The following is an 18,509-nucleotide window of genomic DNA, read 5'->3' on the forward strand; positions in this document are numbered from 1 at the left end:
AATTTTGTAACACCCAAAATGTGCTATCACAACATAGTTAAAACACTCGTGATGCCCAAAAAAGCGCACGAAAATGTTGCAACATTTAGCCGCTTGTTTCAACTTTGTTACGTCGAAATTCCAGAAACAATTTGTTTGTCTTAATATGTCGGTAAAGTAGTTTGTTGTGTTGTCATGATGTTGCCATAGGGACGTGGCGTTACATCGTGCTGCCATCTGGTTTTTTTAAGTGCAAGAGTGGAAAAGTGCTGAGTCATCGTCTAAAAATAGACGGCGTCCTATCTCGCCCAGCAAAATGAAGTCGATAAAGTAGTCGGTTTCGATGAGAAAAAGTGGAAAATGTGGTCTAAAAATAGCGACGCCATCCCCCTATTTGCGCGAAACAAAAAAAAACTTTTTAAACAAAAAAAAACTGAAGTGCCCCCCCTGTCGGGATTCTGGACTGGTACCTTCAGATCTTCACACCTTGCCTCTACCACTGAGCCACGAATGAATAGGGGGATGGCGTCGCTATTTTTAGACCACATTTTCCACTTTTTCTCATCGAAACCGACTACTTTATCGACTTCATTTTGCTGGGCGAGATAGGACGCCGTCTATTTTTAGACGATGACTCAGCACTTTTACACTCTTGCGCTTAAAAAAACCAGGTGGCAGTCCTTATGGAACCAATAAGTTTTCAATATGTTTCGATTACAAAACGAAATGGATTGTTGCAAAGTTGTTTTCAATTCGAAACGTTTGCAACATTGCAACGTATTGTTGCTAAAATGTCATTTATATGTTTCTGCAGCAAAACAAAACAAAAACTGGACTTAGTCAAATTTATCATGTTGCCAAATGCTACTTGGGGAGCATTTCCTTAGCTTGTTACACTTGCCCCACTTTCCCCTACTCCGTTGGTTGGTCAAAGTCAAACTAAAAAGTGACGAACTGTCACTTTTTACACGGTGCTCACGCACATTATCAAAACAAACGTTTGGTAGTGTGTGTGAACCCCGTGTAAAAGGGGTTTCAAATTAAAAAGTGTCCCAGTTCGTTTGACAACAGTTGGGTTCGTTTGACAACATCGGGGTTTGAGTGTACTAATCGAACAAAATTCATAGTATTCTACTCGATAGGTACCTATTGGCAAATTGAGTGGTTTACAAAAAAAAAACCGCTCGTCGTTTTGAAACTCCGATTTTTGGAATGAAAATGGAAATTAAAATTTCAAACATTTCAATGCTTATAAATTATTTGAAAATTTGCCACAATTTCTATTTACTTTTCAAATATTATTCAGTCCGTTTTCCGAATCGAACTCATTTTCATTGACAAAAACATGATAGGGGAACTATACCCTTTCTCAGCCTATTTCTATTATCGGCCTATCAGCACTTTGATCATGAATTACAGCTTTCATAAAGTGTTTTTGATTGTTCCAAATTAATAAATAGCTCAAATGAAAGTGAGCAAGCAACTCCCCATTTTTGATACATCTGAAAATGTTGATTTAATAGCGGAAAACGGCAAAAGTGATGAGAATTGGTCGAACGGCTTAGAGTGATTAAAATGGGTATATTTCCCCTACTTTGATGAAAACTACTGCTTGAGGTAGTTTGAACAGCCCAGTATGGTTGCATACATCCGGTTCGTATTTAATTTGTATTTTTCATATTGCGAAAAAATAGCTCCTAATCAATGTCAGCCCAGTTTATGGTACCGTAAACCGAGGTGACATTGATAGGATTTCAATTTATTTTTGGAACATTTTCCAACTGTTAAGGTTTTTCTCAAGATTATTATTTTTAGAACATGGACTGGGGTAGGCCACACAAGGTCCATGCACTATTTTTGAAAAAATAATAATTTAATAGTGTTTAAATTTTTTAATTTGAATTCTGGGGTGACTTTGATAGATAAGGTGATGGATGGTGTCTTTCACTTTTGAGTCAATGATGGTTCTGAATTCAGGGTCCAGACACAGAGTAACCCAGAGTGACCAGTCCGAAGAAATGTCATTTCATTTTTTGGCTCCATAAGGTTTGCTGGTAGCAGGCGTGCGATGTACCTACGATGTACCACCAAGTTGAACCAAAAATCAAGAGGCAGTGGGTACTCTGTCTTACTTTGTGGTCCAGATATAGTAAATTGCAATGAAAATATAATCACTATATGGGTCATTCCTCCTGAAGTGTGCAAGAAAAAATGCAAATTTGAAAATTACCATCTCCGATTCTGCTCAAATCCCGAATTTCATCAAAATCGGACACCCCCCTCCATTTTTGTACCCTCCCAAAAAATTGACAAACAACCCCTGAAAATTTCAGGCAGATTGGTGAGGTCGCTGCGGGATGGGTATGCTTTGCTCGTGGACTCACTCTTAAATTTTAGGTACGTCAGTGGGGGTGACTATGGGTCAAAAAACGATACACCTCACGAAATTTCTTAATAACAAAAACAATTTATTATTGTTTATTGCTTCTCAACAGGCACTTATTTTGCCCCAATGATGAACTTAAAACTAAATTTACATGCGTAACAAAGATCTTAACAAGGACACAAACTTAAAACGCAACGTAGTACGAGACACATCTAAGCTAAACACACTGGACACTTTGTTAAACGCTCTTTTAAGTCCGTTGATGGCACCATTCGCGCTGTAGTTGGTGCGACGAAACGGAACTTCGAGAGCTGGCGTGTGGCGTAGTTGACGGGTAGGCACTCGGAGCTGAATCTGGTTACGCAGGTCAGGGCAATCAATCCGGCCGAGTAGGACATCAGCAGAAGTCATTGCACGGGCTAGGTCTCGTCGTAGCTGGAGTGTATCGAGGTCGATCAAACGGCAGCGTTGTTCGTACGGCGGAAGTTGCAAGGGATTTGTCCACGGCAGCTGCCTGAGGGCATATCGCACAAACCTTCGTTGGATGCTTTCGAGGCGGCAAACAGCGTTGTTGTAGTGCGGGGACCACACTGTCGAACAGTACTCTAGAGTGGAGCGGACCAGCGAGCAGTACAGGGTCTTTAGACAATAAATGTCAGTGAACTTGCGCGTCATGCGGATTACCAATCCTAGTTGTCGGGAGGCTTTGGCGATTATGTATGACAGATGTTGCTTGAAAGTGAGTTGCGTGTCCAAGATGACTCCCAAATCCTTCACGTGAGTGACCCGTTCGACAGAAGTATCATTAATACGGTAGTCGAAGGTTACTGGGAAGTGTCTCCGACTGAACGTGATCGATTGGCATTTTCCAGGGTTGAGGATCATGCGGTTCACATCGCACCAACCAGCAAACCTGTCAAGATCGCGCTGCAATGCTTCGGCGTCGTTCGAGTTGTCAATTCGAGCAAAAAGCTTGAGGTCATCCGCGTAAACGAGGCGAGGTCCAGTGACGGTGTAATTAACGTCGTTAAAGTAAAACAGGAATACCACCGGACCGAGGTGGCTTCCTTGCGCGATACCTGATGTGGCGTCGATTATATCGGAAAGTGCGTCTCCGATTCTCACCCTCAGCGAACGTCCCGTTAGATAAGACTTGAACCAGGCCAATAGGCTTCCTCGGAAACCCAATCTCTCAAGCTTAGCAACAGCGATGCGATGGTTAATTTTGTCGAAGGCGGCTGACAGATCTGTGTAGATGGCATCGGTTTGAGAGTGGGCGTCGAAGCTGTTGATGATCGATTCGGTGAAGCAGAGGAGATTGGTTGCTGTTGATCGCTTAGGAAAGAACCCGTGTTGTTCATCAGCAAGGTCTTGGCGGCAGTGCGAGAAAACCGGATCAATCACAACCAATTCCAGCAACTTTGAGGTGGCACACAAGGCGGAAATCCCACGGTAGTTCTCCACGTTAGTTCGATCGCCTTTTTTGTGCACTGGAAACATGTAAGCTTGCTTCCAGGCAACAGGGAACTTTCCAGAGCTCAACGAAAGACGAAACAGGTGTAAAAGTGGTGCCGATAGGCTGGAGGAGCAACGTTTCAGCAGGGTAGACGGTATCCCGTCCGGTCCTGGTGAGCAAGAGTGTTTTAGTTTGGCTGCAGCGGCTTGTATGGTACCTTCATCAATCTCGATCGAAGCCAGTAGTTCATCCCGACGTGGAACGTTTTCTGCGGCGGCTCGAACTTCCTCATCAGTAATAGGCTCCGCACAGAATACACCGGCAAACTTCTTCGCGAAAAGCTGGCAAATTTTGTCTGCATCATCTCCTTCTTCGTCAGCCAACCGCATTGAAGTCGGCAATCCAGATTCTCTACGGCTCTCGTTGACGAATTTCCAGAATTTCTTCGGGTCGGTTTTCAATTTCTTCTCCATTTTGCGCTGGTAGTTTGCAAAGCACCTGCGACTCAATCGTTGATAGCTGTGATTAATCCGAAGATAGTAGTCGCGTAAGTGTACAGATCCGTTGGAAACCTTAAAGGCAGCTCTTTTCTGGGTCTTGAGGAGGCGAAGTTCTTGGGTTTGCCAGGGAAGGTGATGGGAAACCACCTTCCGAATCTTCGGCACAAACTGTTCAATCAGTCTGCCCAGAATAGATGTGTACGTGTCGACTGCTAAATCAATGTCTACAGGGTCCAGAACGCTGCTCCACTCGATACCACGTAGGGCGCGGGACAAACTCTCGAAGTCGGCGCGCCGGAAGTTGTATCGGACCAGGGCGATCTCTTCTCGGTACTCGGTGCTACAGCTGCCGTCGACCGATATAATGAGTGCCGGATGACGTGCGACTACCTTGGCGAGTGGAACCGCCGCGGCGGTGACTACAGGGGCGGTGTCACGTACACTAACGAAGCAGAGATCTAGACTCCGACCATCCTCATTTGTCACGTGGTTGATCTGCTGCAGAGTGCTCGCACTGTAACTGTCGAGAAGATCACGGGCACAGGAATGGAACTGGGATCGGTCGGGGTCGGGAAAAAGAAATCCGTTTCGACAGTGCGTCCAATTCAACTTTGGGAGATTGAAATCGCCGACGACAAAAATGTCGTCGATTGGACGGGCTCGTTCTACAATAGATCGCACAGATTCCAGGTGAGCTTTGTACAAGTCTTTGTCGTAAGTGCGATCCGGTGGGAAGTAAACCGCGCAGAGATACAGCACACGATCCGATAGCTTCAGCGAAACCCATACTTGCTCCACCGTCTTCCAGTTGTCCTGATGAATCCGACGAGGTTTGAAGCTTTTGCGTGCGGCGATGAGAACTCCGCCACCCTCAGTTTTCTTGCTGTTATCCGGCCCGCGATTACAACGGAAGGTTTCATATTCAGGTCCGAAGATGTGAGCGGAGAGCGTGTGATCCTTTAGCCAGGTCTCCGTCAGCGCAATGAAATCATAGCATTCCCCTGAACTAGCGTGTAGGTAATCGCTTATTGTACCGTTCATGCCTCCGGCATTTTGATAGTACAGATGACATTGCTGAGCAGCTGTGGGCGACGCGTGTAAAGCCAGACGGGGTGGCTGGCTGCAGCTGAAAGGTTGGGAAGCATCAGGAGACGGCGATTGGACGGGAAAGCCATGATACATGCCTGAGAGTGCATGCTGGAAGACCCCTTCTCTTGAGCCGAACACAGGGCCGGGACGACTTGGAAGGCACGAACGCAGCGAGTCGCAGCAGAGCGGTGGCACGACTGTGTCGGGAGAGTTGGGGTCTTCCATAATGCCGATGGTCGTGCGTCCCGGGTCAGCAATTTCCGCCGGTCGTAGAGAGTTCCCATTGCTACGGAGACTGGAGCTCGGCGATTCATCAAAATTTAAATAACATCGAAAATCTTTCAACGTAGATTTGTTCTTAGATAGTTTACTAACATTTTCCCAAAATATGGTGGATTTTGATGAACACTACGTTAAATGCCAATAGTTTGAAAATTTACCCAATCGCACCCCTTAGAGGGGGTGACATTGGGTCAAATGAAACTAAAATGATGCTCAAATACAACGATGTGGTTAAAACAAGTCATCCAACAGCGTTTCTTGTTCGAGGGAATCGTATTGACACGCTACAATGTTTGATGTGGAGATTTTCAAACATTTGGGTAGTTTTCGAGCAATTCTAACAAAAATATTAGAAAAATGATTTTTCGAGAGGTCATTTTTGGCCAAAAACGTACCCCAATTTTTGTCTTTTCAACGAAGACATTTTTAGGTACATTGATTTGCAATAATAATCTCCTTTAACCATGGCGTGCATCCACCACGAAGAAAAGTCATTTAATTTTTGATTTTTAATCATTGCCTCAAACATAATTCAATTTGGGAATATGTGATTCTAGATAGGGCTCATTACTTCAAATGATAAATTTAGGTTTTTTTTCTTCGGATAGTCGAGTCTGGACGGTATAGTTATTTATGAGTGAAAAATAAAATTGTTTATACTCAAAACAATATCACAAGAAACGTTGATAATTAAGTTTTAACCAGCCGACGGATAGTGGTCATATCCGAAAGCGAACTTAAAAAAAAGCATTCGACATTCGTTTCTTTGCCAGGGGAAATAGAAATGAAGAATGCATAGGACATACCGGTAGGAACAAAATCAAAAGAATTCAATTGAGCGTAAGAATTCGATATAGGATTTTCTTTTTCATTTGCGCATCTTAGGAGGAATTTAATATGAGCATTTTTCAGAAAAAAAAACTTTCCTAGCGAGGTCTTTCATTGTTTTGATTTGAATGGGTTTAAGATGAGAATGAGAAGCGGCAGCAGCAGAATCTCGCAAAAAACAGTCATATATTGTATATAGAGCGCAATTTGGGACCACCCAGACTCTTTTATTGCCGTTGTCCCTTGTGTGTCTTAATCAGTCCTAATGATATGCATCCACAATAAAACCAAAGCTGAAGCACGATTAGGTATAATTTGTTCACCAGCGTTGATTTGAGTCAGCATGAAATTCCCGCTCTTAAACATTGAACGGAACCTCACATTGAGGGGTATCATAAAACCAGTTGCCAACGAAATTTTGCTGGAATAGCTTTGTTGATTTTCAAAATTATAATTTTCCTACCTGGTCACAAAAAGTTAAATTCAATTGAAAAACATGTACAATAAGACCATTACAAATGTTATAAAGAATATTTTGAAGAAAAAAAAAAAACCTCAAAAAGCAATAAAAATGGACAGGTTATGCTACTACCAAAAGTACTTTTAGTAAATTTTTCATCAAGTTTCATGTCTTCTACTGATCTGTCTAATGAAATTCACGGTAAAAAACTCAACAAATTTGATTGAATTTTAAAACAAAGTTTGTTATGCTACTCAATTCACTATCGATTTCCAAAGACTTGAAATAATCAAGACACGTCGTGACAAGTCCTCCATTAAATTTTTCTCGAAAAGTATCCAATGGCGTTGAGCACTATGTTATACAATTTAATAAGCCTTATGGGTAAGTATTTCGGACCAATTTAGTGCACGGAAACAAGACTAATCCCGAAACAGTGAATTGTGCTCATGAATGATCAATGATGGTGATAAAAAAAAGAAATATGAAAAATAATCTAGCTTGTAAAAACTACGTTTGGAAACATATCCTGAAATTAAAAAAATACTGGGAGGCATTTGAGGGCTAATAGTTTATTTTAATCGCATTCCTTGGAAAAAATCCTTTAAAATGGAACTAGAAGAAGGTAATTTGGTCTAATAGTTGCAAAGTTACCAGTAAAAAAAATATATTTTAGAAATAAAAAAAAGGCGGTGCCGAAAATAGAGGGAGGGTCTAATCAGCATCAAACTTGAAATTCATTTTAACTATCGATAAATAAACATTCCCTCCATGTTTGGTCCAAACTCGTGATTGTCGAGTGCAAAAGTGTACTGAGCTGACATGAAATGACCCATATATTACTTCTGATGTATAAGAAATAACCACAACCAGCACAACCGGTCACACGCTTCAACGATCAAATGATGTTTCCCTTATCAACAGCATGCATGAATGGGCTGAAAAGATAAAACATCACGATCATCAAAACTAGAGCCGGTGCGAATAGGAAACAGTCGTTGGCCACCAACGGCGCCCGCCATGTCAGTTTGTAGATCTCGAGGGGATGGGACGGGAATGTTAGTTAGCACAGGCTGCTACCAAGGGTGGGTTCTATACGATATCCACACCCCCGCGTGTGCCGGAAAACTACTTCTACTTGGGATTTTGTTAGTGGGGAAGGGTAATGGCCAGGATTCATCATAGAGGATGATGATGTGGCCCAATAATCAATGAATTTCGTTGAATAGGGTGATGTATTATGTATTCTCAAGGCAAACAATCGGATGATGCGGATGAGACCATTCCCGGTTATTCGGTGTTGAGTTTAGCATAAATGATTCAATCTTAGACAGCCGGCTGTGGAAAGATAGAATCAAAATTATGTGTGATTAAAAGGTGAAATATTAAACTCAGCGTTACATATTTACGTTGAGTTGACCTGAGACTATTTATACTTTTAAATTATTATAAGATGAGCGACCAATTAATGACTGATGAGTTATGATGTTATCTGAAGGACTTGAACAATCGCGTTGAAACAATATTTGTCGCCGAGATTCGCGGGAAACGAATGTTCGAATTGAATGATAATTTATATTTTGCTAACGCAATTTAAAACGAATCTTCCCGTGAAACAATTGCAAATCATAGAACAAAGAAACCCGGCTGTGATGTGTATCAAATACATGACTAACGAGAAAAACACACCGACGACGATCGACGAAAACAGAACGCGAAAAAATGCGTCCCGACGGACAGGCACCGCGAAACGGACTGGCTCAGCTCTGCTGTCATCGTGACAACCAGAGCTAGCCGCACCTTCACACACACACGCACTCACTCACCCGAAATACACACCGACGACGATCGACGAAACGGAACGCGAAAAGAAAATCTATAAAAAGAATTGGAAAGAAGAATACTTAAAATTTTAAATGATTTTAGGGTTGGACGTTTTACTTGTTTTGTGTGACTTTGCAAAGTTTTTAAAAATGTAATTTTTTTAGGGATCAACTTTGGCTATGTTTTTTACTACCATTTCCTAAATTTTAAGTAAAAAGAGGTATGCAGTATTTTTTCTAGTGTCCCAGACTATGCCTCTACGCATTTTTTTTTACAATTTAAATGATAATGGTGCCATTTTATAGCAGAAAATGTGAAAAACAAGCAAAAAATTGAAAAAGTGACTGTAAAAACATGAAAAACTAGATAGTCAATGATTGGAGATGATAAAGTAAGCCAAATACTATCAAAAACACACATGAAATAAACAAGATAAATGCAAATTAAAATACATAAAAATGAAACAAGAAAAACATAAAACAAGAGAAGTAAAATATTTCGTAGAACCAAAGAACACGGGAAAAATAAAAAAATTCGGAAAAATTGGGAGTAGAGGGTAAATTCGTTTAATTTGATATGGGGTTAGTTTTATCTCAAAAAGAAAGAATCCTGATTTTGGTGACATTTGATTAACCAGAGCTTTTTAAGTAAAACTTTACTGTCCCTAGTCGCATAAATGCCCCACATGCATGCAAAAATCGTGTGATCTTTCAGATAAGCTTAAAGCATCTAGTACTTTGTTCTAGATATCAGGTGGATTTAGGGATTATGGGTTGCAGGATTGAATATGTAATAAATTATTAAATGAGTACAGAGCCGTACCTTGGGTCCACGGCGCCCTTGGCGAAGCATCAATTTGGCGCCCCCCTCAAATTTCAAGCAGTTTGATAAATATGAGTTTGATTTTAAAATTGCAAATGGAGACCTTAATATGGTTAAATTCAGAAACACAGTTATTTTATGTTTTATTTTTAAATAACATGAGATAGGTTGAATTGAAAACATATTATAGGAGTTAAGTTGGCTAAATATTTTCTCAGATTTCATAAAATCGATAGTGATAGCAGGGTTTGTTTTTTTTAAATTTATTTTTCAGATAAATGCACAGAATTGAATGCTCAATCATGATAAATTTTGCTTTAACTTGTTAGCAAATTATATTTCTAAGCCTGCATAATTTGATCTGATCTAGTATTAATTTGTCCCGCCCGTGTGGATCAATCGGACCGCGCACTGGGCTCACAATCTAGAGGTCGCCGGTTCGAATCCCGCGGCGGGCGCTCTAAAATCCTTTGTGTAAATATGGGTATTCGGCGCCGTCGCTCCGTGCCATACTTTCATACACTTAGGAGCCCAGGGCGGCGAAGTCCTTGCAGATAAAAAGGTAGACACTAGTGGTTGGTACTAGCAATGGTGGCCGAAAGCTATAAAGTCAACTTCGTTTGTAGTAATAATTTGATTGTATAAGCAAATAAATTTCCCGGATACATGAAATAATTAACTGATTTGGCTTTAGATTTCATTTCGTTAATAACAACGAAAAAAGAAAAAAATCCTTCTTTAAAATTGAAAAAAAATAAGCCGAAGGAAGGGGCAAAACAAAAATTAAAAATTGAAATAACAGGCCACGGTTTCAACATTTGAATGGAAAAAGTGTTTTAAAATGCATTATACACCTGTCCAGCTGGTGTGCAATCATAAGTTTCCAAAATTGCTAAGAATTGACAAAAAAAATATTTTTGTGACAAAAAAAAGTTTTTGCGGTCCTAAACAGTGTAATTTCATGAAAGTTAAAATATTTTTTATCCTGCCCAAACAAGCTAAACATGATTATCAACGCCGAAAAATTCGTTTTAGATTGTTTTCAGTTGATTTGACTTCTATTTTCGTTAAAATTTTGAAGTTTTATGAAAATATTTTTTTTGCCCCCTGATTTTTTGAATCAATTTTGAAAAGAGGAGGGGCGACATAAACTTTGAAAAATATTTGCAAAGGCCTAAAGATCATTTAAAATCCTGCGCAATTCATGATGAAACTTATTTTATTGATAATAATAAGAACGTTATTTTTGGTGAAAAAAATTAAGATAAGACATTTTTATTCATTTTGAGTGATTATTCGCCCATACGATGCTTGAGAATATTTTTCATAATTTTATTGTTTTTAATTATGTTTTGCTTTGATTTATATTTTCATCGGTATTTTTTTTTATTTATTTTTGATTCGTAAATTTAAATTTATATTCTGAAAAAAAAATTGCGCAAAACTATACGAATGTTATCAAACCTTGAAAAAATATTATTTTGTTACCAAAGCTTTTTAGACGATTTAAAATGTAATCAACAGCTTAAACTGAAAAAGTGATGTTCAGAACAGCTTGTGTGTTCTGAAAAACTTTTTTTTTTCATGAAAAAACAATGTTGGTCGTATTGGTGAAAATTTACTGCAGTTTTCCTATTTCAAAACTATAGCATTTTGAGAAATCGTAGGGACATTTCATTGCACGAAGATGATTATAAAAGGGGAAATCGAGCTGAAAATATGTCAAAGGCCATTTTTTTAACTCTGGAATGCCCAACGCATGTCCAACTTACACGGACGCCCAAGCCTCCCAAAAAAGTTGGAACGGTGACTTCAACTCACTGGTTCTCGGGCATTACTCATTCAATCGGAACGATTCTTGTTTCCAGGGATTTATAAGAATGTCTAGATGATCCTAAAATTTTGCAGAACTTGATTTGAACAAATCTGTAATTTCTGCGACCGAAAACATCGTTCCAACTTTTTCAAAAAGTTTGCCTCCGCGGAATTTTTGGCGAATTTTTTTAACAAGCGAAAAAACAAGTTGGAACGATGTTTTTGATCGCAAATCAAATTGAGTTCTGCATAGTTCTAGGATCATCTAGACATCTTAACAAATCACTGGAAAAAAGAATCGTCTTGATTGGGTGAGTTATGCCCGAGAACCTGCGAGTTGAAGTTACCGTTCCAACTTTTTTGGAGCCTTGGGCGTTGGAATGTCAACTCGAGAATGTCAAAATTTCAAAAGAAAGTAAATGTTTTAATGTTAAAATAATTCCTATATCCAAGAAGCTCAAAATATGACCATATTTTTTCCATATTTTTTGGCTGATTGTGATTCACAGCAAAATTAACGTGAAAATAACAAATAGTTTGACAAATATTAGTCTGGAAGGTATGACTTAAATTTCATTATGCAACGGTCCAAACTTTAACGTGTGTTTATTTTGAGAAGCTCTTCTAGAACTCCTTGAACTTTCTGCCACTTGAGCGCCCCTTCTTTGATGAAAAAATAAATTTAGCATTATGTATGAATTTTCAAAAACACTTCGGTAGAAATATTCATACAACTGATTTTGGCGCCACTAAAGCATCTTTTTTTATATATAATTCTACTTTATAATTTGGCGCCTTTTCTGTTTTAAATACCTAATAATACCTAATGCTATAGCTGACATGAAAATGTTTTACAATTATCGATTTCGGCGCCCCCCAAGGGCTGGCGCCCTTGGCGGTCGCCAACTGCGCCAACCCCTAGGTACGGCGCTGAATGAGTATTTATTATAAGATTGATATAATTCATAAATAAGAGTTAAGAGCGCAATAAAAAGTGCGCACCTTCATGAATATTGCCTTGTTAGCTGATTGTGGATTGAGTGCGAGAGCGCGCTAGCGAGCTGCGAGAGAGAACAACGAGCGAGAAAACAACGAGAAGCGCGCGGCCGGCGAAAGAGAGAATGAAGATTGTCAAATCAGTTTTGTGGTTAATTTCTGTGGAATAAGACGTGTTGTTTGTTAATTGCAAAATATCTGTATTTTTATTATAAAAGAAAGTCCCCGATCACGACAGTGGAAACCAACTTTTTCGCGAAAACTAAAGGGCGAGTTTTTGGCCAATGTGAAACAGGTCGTATCGAGGTGCTCCGATTTGAATGAAACTTTCAGCGTTTGAGATGGACTCATCCCAAATATGAGCCCTCTACGTCAAAGCGAAGTGGGGTAAGACGGGCTTTGAAGTTTAATCTAATCTAATCTAATCTAACCCTAGCGCAGCCAGTCTTTCGAGGGCATCCTGGAGAATGCCTTAGGTTGATTGACGCCTAGCATCTTCTTGTCATTATCAACATTTGCAATGCGCCATTGCATTAACATGCATTGAAACATCACAAACGTCGAAGCGGCCAGGCCAACTGCGTAAAGTTTACCGCAAAGATGATTCGTTGAATTGGATTGAGTTTGAGCACGAGTGTTCAAACAGCAATACATTTCTGAATCTACAGGGGAGGAAGAAACGTGGGGATCCCCCGCTCACGTTCCTGTTTGTTTGGGCAATTAATCGTTGGGAGCACCATGCTAAGAAGTTTTGGTGCTCCGGGACCCTCGAGGATGGGACATCGAATTTCCGCGAATGCCCTGGACACTATTTGCCGTGGTTATAGCGCCACAACTCGCTCTCTGTGGGTGGAAAAATACGAATGAATTAAAATGAAGATTATGGTTTCGTGTCACTCAAAATTTCTTGGAGGAATATTCAGTAAGCCCCAAAATTCTGAATATCTTTCAGTTTTCTTTGATCTTCAGTAAAATCTAATGGAATCTGTTGCAGAAAAAACATGCTAAATGAGAGCTAATTTGATGAATATTCTTCCAAAAAAGTCCAAATCATTCAATTTAATCAATATCCTATTAGGCATATTGGCAAATACTTTTCTAAGTTTTTGTCCCCTAGCTCTGATTGAGGTCGAGAAAAGGAGGGGGAGTTGGGCAAAAAATTATAAAATTGAAACTGCAACATTCAATTTCAACATTTCAATGTAAAAGTTGTTTGATTTTGAAGGGAGAGAAGGGAGAGACAAAAAGTTTGAAAAATATTTACAGCCTAGCGTAAAATCGCTTATAAATACAATCACAACTCACCTCTAAACAAAAGATACCTTAGTCCTAAACCAGACATGTCCAGCAAAGAACAATCTTACCTTGTGTCAACGTTCCCTTGACCAACCCTTCTCTCTGCCTCAAACAGCTGCTTTTCTCGTGCCTCTCGCCTTTTCTCCAAATAGCAAAGCGTCACCGGCTCGGCTGCACGAAAACACCTCCTCTCGGCCAGGCACCCCTCTTCATGCAACAGCGGTGAGCGGGCCTCTCGACCAGCTCGGCTCGATAACCGCTCTCGCTCCCGTCCGCTCAAACCACCACCACACCGACAAAACAGGACTGCGTCGACACTCGCTGTTATCTCCAAACCCCCACAGATTCTCTTTCTTCCACCGTTTACGTTTCGTTCACAAAAACACAGAAAGGTCTCCCCGAGCATAGATTATTAATTACCTAGATGTCTCACTTCGGGATTTTTCCATACATCCAGTTGGCGACACCCCTTTAGCGCTCCGAGCGCCACCACAGTCGAGTTACAGGTACTAAAATGTTTGGAAAAATCTAAGCATCCTGTGCATTTGCCTTGATGAAAGTTTGTTTTGTTTTTGACAAAGTGTCAGCGGTTTTTTTCACCCTAGAACAATCTGTCTTTGTAATCAAATTGTTTCAATCCCGAAACATGGTATATCTCCCCCTCTAGTCGTACAACGATCTTGACGATTCCTAGCAGCGAATCAAAACACGATCTGAAGGAGGTGACCCATCTTAAGATGTACACGGACAGTGCCCGCTCGATTGCAAACCCGCTTTGAACTGTGCTGCTCCTGTGTGGTCCCCACCAGCTGGGAGAAAACGTCTCGTTTGGTGGCACCGACGGTCACCAAGCTGAATAACAATCCGCGCTACGTGAAAACGTTTGTTTGATGAGGGTGGTTTGAAACAGCTTCTCTAGGCTTATGAGGAAGCTACATTTTACTTTCTTTCAGATAAAAAAAGGCAAAAAACTTTAGCAAGGTCATGCCTTGAAGCTGGCACATCAAGAAAACAATAAGCTTTGACATCGTGAATCGGAATGAGAGCGTCCGCCACCGTCTCCCACACAACAAGGCTGACCAGTTGAAGCTCAGAAATCATATGGAGCCTCAAAATGGAAAATATGAACAGCTTGATATTATAATTCATCTTTTTATTATAAACGCTCACTTTTTTAAAGCAAAATAATAAGAAAACATTGTAATAGAAATTAATTCTGCATAACGTGGTTGTAAGCCTCGACAAAGACTGCCGCAGAGTACTGTTATTGAAGGGCGACTTGTTGTTCGTTAGTGTTAAATGTACAGATCCTTTTTTAACACTCTGGTTCGTTCCATTTCCGTAAACCGCACTTCTTGCTAGCGTTTAAGGTTGGTGACGTGTTTCCGCGTGCCTGCAGTCAGTAATTATATACTTCTTGGGCTTCGATCGCAGTGGGACACTACTTGGTGCCTGATGAACCGGGCTTGGAGTGGAGCTAGGATTTCGGTTGGGGGAAAGGGGGAGCACAAAATTGCGTCAGTGTTGAGGAGGATCCCTTCAGCCGAGCGAAATCCCCGACGCTCCCGACTAGCAAGCCAAAATTACTCAAAATGGTTGTGTGCGTGTAAACTCAATTGCCATGGTTTATTCGAGTAATTTACGTATTATAGTTTCTCCTGCCAAACTTTAATCCCTGCTTCCTTATTCTAATGGACAACACATTTCTCCCAACCCATCCTTTCGCTACCCAGACCACACTCGCTTCTGCTACCCTGCCGCACATCCACGTCATGCTCACACCACACCCGCTCTCGACCCGCCTTGCGTTCGGGTACCGCGTTCCTGCGCCCTCGTACCGTTCGCCCAGCGTTCGCGCACTGCTTTTCCACGCCATCGCGACGCGTACTCCGATCGCCTCACGCTAGCGCACTGCTTTCCCACGCCCAATTGACGCACACACGTTCCTGCGTTCGCGCGTTGCGTCTCCATGACGCACACACCATCCGCCTCGCGTTCGCACACTGCGCTTTCACGCCTGCCTGATGCGTGGTTCGTCCGCCTCACACTAGCGCGCTGCTTTACCACGCCACACGTCTCGCGCGCGGTCCTAATTGCGTTCGTGCGGAGCGCAATGTCGCTTTGAGTCCTCACAACGACCGCTGATCGACCAACCTGTACGAGGATCGAGCTGTATACCTACAAAACACCCCCATTCCGTGTGGGGGCGTTCTTTTTAGATTTGATCTCGTCAGTGGCAGCCCGAGAACCTCGTCCTGGTGGCCACTTCTGGTCTGGTTGACCTTGAGGATGGGTTGAGTTTCGTATGTATGCGTGCGTGACCTTTCAAATTGCAACTGTTCTTCGACGTGTTCCGAGTTCGCTCGACGGCCTTGGCTTCCATTCCAGTCCCAAGCTTGTCCCCTGACACCGAATGCGCTGGTTGAAATGCATGTCCCACTCCGCTGGCGGTGCTCGGTTATGTTTTCCTTGGCGTCGTGCCCGTAGCGTTGCGATGGACCGATTCCCAGTCTAGGAAGATGGAGTTTAGACATTATCGCCATAGATGGATCTCTCACACTTACAGGTGTCTCGATATGAGCTTTGCTGCGTGCCGATTTCTCCTAGTTGGGTTCTTGTCCTCCACGTGGTGCTCTTGCACCTAGAGCCACACTCCTGGTCCAAGTCTCTGCTGGTGAGCTCGCCGGGAAGGACTTCAGCTGGCTCATGTATTGGGCACACTCTCGAGCCGACGAATGACAAGGGTTTCGCATTCGTATGATGCTTGCAGGCACGAGGGGGGCAGCCTGGAAGTCACCCTCTGGCTACGGCGCTGAACCAAATTACTCTTGTTGGAGGTAAGCACACCGTCGAGGAGTTTGTCCCTTGGAAAATTTTAAAGAGGCGGCAGTGGTTTCTCTGAAAATGCGAGACGGATTATCCTTGGAACTTTTTTTGTTGACTTTTTTCCTCACACATCTGCATGATCTGCATACACGGCTCACGGATTCATTAGCAGCAATTGGAACGGTAACTATTACTGTTGCTTGCTTTTCCGACCACGACATTCGGATAAGTGACTTCCTGAACAGAAATTTGGCAGGAACCTAAATAAACGGCTCACTGGAATATTCGAGCGAACTCTCGACTTTTGCCACAACAATGTCAACAAAGTTTCGAAATAGCAGGCAGGTTGCTATGATATTATAGAACACTGAACTAAAACCGGGGAGAAAAAATTTTCCCTTCGGAAATATCCAAAATTAGTACCTGTGAATTGCCACCAGGTGCAATTTTGGCGTGGCGGTAGTGTCACCAGCCCCAACAGGGGAGTGGCGTATCTATATATAATTAGTCTATGCCCCGAGTTTGTTGTTTTTCCCACATGCTTAGATCGATTCTGTCGCGTTCAACTGAACCACAACAGTTAACAGCCAACAGCTGCTACCAAACACCGCACAGTGATCTTTTTTAACTGTTTATCTTAAGCTATTAGTTCTTTTTTAGTTTGATTTATTTTGTTTTGTTATTATTTATCACTTCAGATAAACTTCCCACTGTTTGGCATCGCTGGCTAGCATGCAAGCTGTTCTTGACTTTCATGCAAGTTTTCGTACAAGCTTTCGCAAGAGGTTACCGCACGACTCAACGACGTAAACAAATGCTTCATGAGCCACTGAAATACGCCGAAAAATCACACTGAATCCACATTAATTCACTAAACTCGATAATATTCCGTTTCTTCGCTAGATAATCTTCAATTTCACACAAAATAACGAACCGCAAATAACAAACAATACACACTAATTGCAAAATTCCAGGGAGCAGCACGCTGACCGAACCGACACCCAACCGTGCTGCCAAAACTCCCCGGTAAGACGGGCTTTGAAGTTTAAAGCCCAAAAAAACATAAAAAATCTTAAAAATTGCTCGCATTTGCGTAAAACTTTACCAGTTTCAACTCTGCATTTTTTTAAATCTCATTTTATTAACTGCATCCGAAAGGTCTTTTGAAGCCCTTGAAAATGTGCCATAAACATCCAGGATTGGTTTGACTTTTTCTCATAGCTTTTGCAAATTACTGTTAATAATGTTTATTTAAAACCTTAATATCTTTTTGAAACAGCCTCCATCACCCATACTCCTATAGGCCAAAAGTAAGGGAACTACATGGACTGTGAGCCTAGGGACCATCCATAAACCACGTGGACACTATTTTGGGAATTTGTTACAACCCCTCCCCCGGACAATTGTCCATAAAAAAAACTTTTTTGTATGGATCGTGGACAATCGCAAATGAAAAAAAAAAATGTTATTATTTAACATTCCAACGCCCAAGGCTCCAAAAAAGTTGGAACGGTAACTTCAACTCGCTGGTTCTCGGGCATAACTCAACCAATCAAGATGATTCTTCTTTCCAGTGATTTGTTAGGATGTCTAGATGATTCTAGAACTTTGCAGAACTTAATTTGATCTAATCTGTAATTTTTGCGATCAAAAACATCGTTCCAACTTTTTTTTTCGCGTACAAAAAAAAAATTCGCCAAAAATTCCGCGGAGGCAGTCGTTTTGAAAAAAGGTGGAACGATGTTTTCGGTCGCAGAAATTACAGAGTTGATCAAATTAAGTTCTGCAAAGTTCTAGGATCACCTAGACATTCTTACAAATTACTGGAAACAAGAATCGTCCCGATTGGTTGAGTTATGCCCGAGAACCAGCGAGTTGAAGTTGCCGTTCCAACTTTTTTGAGAGGCTTGGGCGTCCGTGTAAGTTGGACAAGCGTTGGGCGTTCCAGTG

At 41.4% G+C, this 18,509-nt stretch overlaps 1 protein-coding gene and 2 long non-coding RNA genes across 3 annotated transcripts in view; 1 reads left to right on the forward strand and 2 right to left on the reverse strand.

Annotated features, from left to right (window-relative positions):
• LOC120417498 (fizzy-related protein homolog) overlaps nt 1-18,509 on the reverse strand; it is a 53,429-nt gene that overhangs the window by 8,950 nt on the left and 25,970 nt on the right. The window lies entirely within an intron of this gene.
• On the forward strand, nt 14,142-14,896 carry LOC128093444 (uncharacterized). The gene is made up of 2 exons (XR_008212473.1): nt 14,142-14,614; nt 14,687-14,896. It is a non-coding gene; the product is annotated as an uncharacterized LOC128093444 (long non-coding RNA).
• On the reverse strand, nt 14,973-16,960 carry LOC120432045 (uncharacterized). The gene is made up of 3 exons (XR_005608004.2): nt 16,690-16,960; nt 16,298-16,631; nt 14,973-16,244 (listed from the first exon to the last, which is right to left on the reverse strand). It is a non-coding gene; the product is annotated as an uncharacterized LOC120432045 (long non-coding RNA).

This window comes from Culex pipiens, chromosome 3 (genome assembly GCF_016801865.2).
Source record: "Culex pipiens pallens isolate TS chromosome 3, TS_CPP_V2, whole genome shotgun sequence".
NCBI classification, from domain to species: Eukaryota; Metazoa; Arthropoda; class Insecta; order Diptera; family Culicidae; genus Culex; species Culex pipiens.